This window comes from Ailuropoda melanoleuca, chromosome 1 (genome assembly GCF_002007445.2).
Source record: "Ailuropoda melanoleuca isolate Jingjing chromosome 1, ASM200744v2, whole genome shotgun sequence".
NCBI classification, from domain to species: Eukaryota; Metazoa; Chordata; class Mammalia; order Carnivora; family Ursidae; genus Ailuropoda; species Ailuropoda melanoleuca.
Genome location: NC_048218.1, coordinates 125,756,868 through 125,762,816, shown reverse-complemented (window position 1 = coordinate 125,762,816; position 5,949 = coordinate 125,756,868). Strand labels below are relative to the sequence as shown.

The 5,949-nt window shown below is 44.2% G+C and overlaps 1 long non-coding RNA gene across 1 annotated transcript; it reads right to left on the bottom strand.

Moving 5' to 3' along the window:
- Positions 1 to 2,530: 2,530 nt before the first annotated feature.
- Positions 2,531 to 5,438, bottom strand: LOC109490683. Its single transcript, XR_004627199.1, has 3 exons — positions 5,340 to 5,438; positions 4,567 to 5,180; positions 2,531 to 2,745 (listed from the first exon to the last, which is right to left on the bottom strand). It is a non-coding gene; the product is annotated as an uncharacterized LOC109490683 (long non-coding RNA).
- Positions 5,439 to 5,949: the final 511 nt, after the last annotated feature.

Sequence of the window (5,949 nt, the reverse complement as noted above, 5' to 3'; positions counted from 1 at the left end):
CTCCGACCGACTCCTCACCTCGGCTCCCCGCCCCCGCCCCCGCCCCCATCACCCCGGAGGGGACGCGAGGGGCGGGGCGCCGCCGCGCGTGCGCAGCGCGCGGGGGGCGGGGCTGGGCGGAGAGGACGTGAGGCACGCGCTCTTTCTCCGGGACGCCCGCTTCGGGAAACCGGAGGCTTCCGGGCAGTCCCGGCTTGGGACCCTCGTCCCTGCCTTGATTTCATTTCCCGGCACGGCGGAGCGGAGAGGGGCGGGGAGGGGGAATTCCCAGCCTCGTTCCTCCTGCGATTAGGCAATTCGCCCGTCCGGCTGACACCTTCCTGTACTAATTTTCTGAGTCCTGAAGTCACGCCACCCGGCTGGGGGCAGAGGAGCCTCTCTGTGCGGATCTCCCCATCCCTCTCGCGCGGTTACTCACGTTTGTCTCCGGCTGGGATTGAGGAGCGAACCTTTAGCCTGCGTCCCTCTTGTCCCTCCTGGTCCTCCTAAGCCTCTCTTTAAAATTCGAAGAGCTGCGGTGAGGAAGGTCGGAGGGGCCCTTTTGCTCTACCTCATGGACCCCGCTTTCCTCTGCCTCTGTGGCTGAGCTCTTTGATCCGTTGAATGATGTTCTGACTTTCCCGGAGAAAACAGCCTGCACGTGAAGGCGGGGGTTGAATTCAGTCTTCACAGATAAAGTATGAGGCCTAATTGAATGTAATAGTGCCGAGAAGTAAACGGCAACGGGCCAAGTTCTGACACGGTGCAAAACTGTTTTCGTCATTGTTTGTTTTAATCGTTAAATCTTGGGAAATGGTTTGGTAACTAACTCCCAAGAAGAAGCAAGGGAAACGACGTCAGACGACTTCACCTAAGTGCAGACCGTCCACTTACGCAATTCTCATACGTGATTTCATTTTTGCGTAAAACTAAGATTTCCTTTGTTCACGTGGTCAGTAGCTGCTGCTGCTTCCTTTTTTTTTTTTTAATTCCAAGATTTAGGTTTTACAAGATACAAGTAAATGGAAAAAAAGCGGTTCAATGAAAAGTGGGGCAGGATTTAAAGTTAGTGAAAATCTCATTTTATCTGGGGGGTGGGGTGGGACGGGAAGGGGTACGCTGTGAATTGAGAGATTCATTATAACAAAACAGAGACCTCTTCCATTAAAAGCAACCTGGGTCCAGACTGTGGTCTTGAAATAAGTACAGACTCTTGACAGTTGCCTCCACCTATACATGCAAAGATCACGGAAGTGGTGAGATACCAAGGTGGTAATAATACAGTCACCAAGGCAGTAAATAATAATACAGAATAATAAGCAAAAAGGTTGAAAACAAAAGAGGCTTTTTTTTTTTTGGTTGATCCTGTGTTTACTGGGCAAAATTATTTTTTAAAACAAGTAGGTAAATTATTTAATTTTTTTTTTTATTTTGGCATATTTTATTAAGTCAAGCAGTGTGATTCAAAGAAGGAAGGTGATCCTTTATGCCTCTCTTGATTTGGTGCTTCTTTCTTGATTTAGAATTTCTATGACCTACCTTACTTAAAAGACAAATTCTTTTGGCTTATCTTCCTGGAATCCGTGTATGTATAACTGACCAGTGTTCTATGCTGCCTTGTGCAGGAAAAAAAAGATGGGTTCTGATTACAAAATGGGCTTTGTTTATGGTAACATTTTCTTTAAAGCAAAATAAAATTTGATCTTGCAGTCTTTGAGTTGAATTTGCATTTTTAAGGTGAAAACGTTGAATATCAATACAAGCAAAAATGTTAATATTGCATTGACATTGTTTCTTAAGTGTAAGAAAGTCACAAGCCCTGCACGCATATTAGTGACTTAAACCCTCACAGCTATCTCCATAGGAAAAGAAGTTACGTTAGCAATTTAAAAAAAAAATCACCATTTGCCTAAGAATCAGGCACACTCTATGTAACTACCTACATGCTTAACACTGGACCAATTCTGAATTAATTGGACTTCAGAACTATGAAATGATCACCAAATACAAAGTTAAGATTTCATTTTTAAATGGCCTCCCTCAAAAGTTTAACAGCTAACATTTAGTATGTTAGTAGCATGTAAAAGTTCTGAGAAACTTAACGTCAATACAAAGACTCAATTGGGTCCCCTCACTTTATTCAAAGCCCTGGAGTAAACTACCATTCCTACCAAATGGTGAGTCAAGCAAGGTAAATCGGGCATCCAGCTTCTGATTTATATCCCTCAGAGTGCTAGGAGAGCTTGCCACTCATATATTTGATCAGGCAAAATGGGTGTTACTGCACCACTCCTGTTTCCACACACTCTTCCAGACAGACTTTGGTACACGTTTGTATTTCAGAGTTGCCTTAGATATTCCAATCTGACCTGGTTTCACCTCAGTAAGAAACACAGTGTAAAAAAAAAATTAAAAAAAAACAACAGGAAAACCCCCTAGAGAAGTAGGCGTGGGATTCACCCATCTGCAACTCCTGACAATGGTCCTATCCATCCCCCTTTATACTCCGTCTAGTTTTACCAAGCAGCAACAACTGTCACAAAGACAAATGTAAAGAACTTTACGCCTTTGTTTATTCAAACTTCCATGGTGCTTTGGGGACCTCTCAGAATTGTAATTTCCCAAGGAAAAGGACTCATCTACAGAAAGATGTGGATCTTCATGGATCTGACTGCAAGTGCTGCCCACCCTTGACGCACTCTTGATGACTCAGTCTGCTGGGTCCTCTTCCGTCACACAGAAACACACAGAAAACTGCCGAGTCTTCTGAAAGTACAGAAGTGATAGCGTAAGAGTAATCCACAAACAGGAAGGATTAGCACATGGACTTGTTCACAGAATTGCACTGCAATGTCCTTGCGGTTTGACTGCTACACCCACCATATACCTGGACAATGCTGGGTTCATCACCCATCTGATGTGAAGCCCTCTTCAAATCTTACATCCTTCAAGAAGTCTCCCCAGCCTCTGTATGCTGCCTCAGTTTTCCCATCTTTATTAGTTGTGTTGTTTCCCACTGTATCCAAACATAAATGTTTCTAATTCCAACCATATAAAGTGGGAAGTAATGGTAGAGAGCAAAAAGAAAAAGGTTTGAGTTCATTTTTAAAAGTAAGACAGATGTACACAAGTTTAGATGCTATGTGTGAGGATTTGGGTGTCAGAATTACTTGTGCATTTTCCCAACAGTCACCTTAAGACTCGATGGCCAAAATCAATGACTGAGAGAATGAGACACTAGAACTATAAAAACTGTCAACATTTTTTTAATGCAGTGTTTTCTTGAGTGTGGTTTGCTTATCACTGGTGGTATATGAGATGCGTGTCAGTGGTACTCAGATAAACGCTTCTCATTTCAATAATGATGTGTTTATTTCTAATGGAGTTTAGAAAAATATAATTATCATATAAGACGCAATTTTTCTTGGGCATTAATACTGAGGATGAAGCCAAAGTAGGTGCACAGACCGGTGAAACTTACTATTTTCTTGCCTTTCCTAACTTATGACTGAGGATTTTCATATCCTCGCTATAAGACTGGTTTTCTCTGAAGAAAGCTAAGCATGAAAGGCTACATACTGTATGATTTCATTTGTATGAAATTTTAGAAAGGCAAAACTATAGTGAAAGCAGATCCATGATTGTTAAGGGAGGCAGACTGACTGTAAAGGGGCAAACTTTGAGGAAACTTTTTGGGGTGATGGAAATGATAAATGGGGTAGTGATTCTACAATTGTATACATTTGTCGAAATAAATTGCATTCTATACTTAAAATTGGTGAATTTTATCATATATAAATTGTATCTCAATAAAACTGAATTTTAAAAAAGACTGGTTTTTTTGAAACCATTTTAAATATTTTCCTGTTCCATTTTCTGTTTCCATTTACAGGTTTTATTGTTTCCATCTTACTTTACATGATTTGGAGATGAGCTCCATTTTACCCTCCTCAGAGAAAGGATAGTGTTGAAGCTGGTGAACATGTATAGAATGCTTATGTCAAAGGGAGTTTTCCTGCTGTTGAGCAGGAAGCAGGAAAAATAATTAATCCCAATGTGATTCGATTCAACACAAATGTATACACACGTCCAAAGCAACATTGGAGGACTTCAAGAAGAAATGTCATATTTATCCTCAGTTCTTTTCCAAAGCAGCTATGAAATCACTGGGATCTGGTGTGAAGGGAGACACAAAATATTGGTAGTTACTTCGTTATCCCCAGCAAACTCAGCATGGGATTGTGAGCTCAATAGCAAGTTGCCTGTGGACATGACCCTGAGCTGCAGGGACTACTGCAGAACAAGGCCCGAAGAAAGACCTACCAGCGCCACCCACGCCCAGGCCCTGGAGTATATCTGTACCAAGAAAGGCTCTGTGAAACCTTCAATTGCAGACTTGCATTCTGGGCCAGTACACCTGCCTTTCTAGTTCACTCACTGTCCTCCTAAACTTAGCTCTCAGGACCCAGCACCTGCCCGGATGACTTTCCTTTTCTCCTTATGGAGACCTAGTCTAGACCCCATTCCTTCCTATTATCCACATCATCCCTGGCTCTTATCATCTCCCAGCTGGTCCCAAATCCTTACCTTTCTGCTCCAAGAGCATCCAGGCAACTGAGCGTTCACAGGAAACCACACAGCCATGAATTTGCATCCACAGCAAGACGTGTAGGGCTGCTGTTCCATGCCGCTCCCTCCATTCAGCTTTCTTTCCCATTTTCCTCAGAGGTTATCTGAAATGTTTACCTCCCTCCTCAAACCTATTACCTCGAAACAACTCCCTCCCTCTCAGATGGGGGGGTCCCCTGTGTCAGTGAAGCAAAGCAAGGCCATCAGCAAGAACTCCCTAAATGGCCACCGATACGACAGCACGTCTGTCTTCTTCGGAGAGCCGAGCGTAGCAGCAGGCACACAGTAGGGGCTCAGCAAACAGCTAATGAATGAAGGAGCAACTTCTATCAGCTTGTACTGTTTGCCCCAAATCAGTCCTTTTTCTGTGTTCCTGTTGTGCTGAGCTCAGGCGTTGACGATGGGAGTTGCTTTAGCCATGAAACGTGCACCAAGCGAATGCGTATCACTCCCGGCAGAAGCTTCAAGAGCTCGGGCACGGTTCGTCATTCTCTCTTCTTTCTCGTCATTCTCTTCCTTCTGCCCCAAAGTCTGCAGTTTTCCACACAGGGGCTGATCCATGTGCCTAAATCCTGAAACGCAGACAACCCAGAACCAAGTCAGAGCCAGCTGGCGCTGGACACGTAGTGTGAGCGAGAAATAACCCTTTCTCGCGGTGAGCCGTGGAGATTTTGGAGGTTGCTACCACAAGCACACCGGGTTTACCCTGACGGATACAGGCCTCCACTCACCTTGTTTTCTTTTCTTCTCCAGGCTCGGGGAAAGAGGAGGCCCACCTTCCGCCTCAGGTGAATCTCTTTCCTCGGTATTCTGGGTCCACCCCTCCCTGCCCACCCCCACTCAGTCTCCGCAGGTCCTGCTCAACTAGACCTCACCCCTTTCTCTTCTGAACCTTTAAACACCCCCTTCCTGTTGACTTCTTCTTGGCACATGCACATGTTTGGATTTCTCTCCTCTTAAAGAACAGAACTGAAAGAGCCAAACTTCCTTTTCCAGTTATCACCATATCGCTCTCCTTTTCCAGAAAAAGAGGTCTCTGCCTCTCATCTCTGCTTTCTTTCCTCATCTTACCCACCTCAGTCTGTGTGGCACTGACCCTTTGGCCAGACAAGCTGGCAGACCCAATGGTTATATTTCACAGATACTGGCTAGTAACCCCAGTAAAAAGAAAAAAACAAAAAACCTTTCTTTTCTTCCTTTAACCATCATCCCTCTTGTGTTTCCCTCTGACACCAGGGTGACAGCATTTTCTCCAAAGGAAGTCTGAACCTATCATTCCACACTTCCTTTTGGCACGGAATTTGACTATAGGTCTCAGAAGAAACCATCTGCTATCTACCC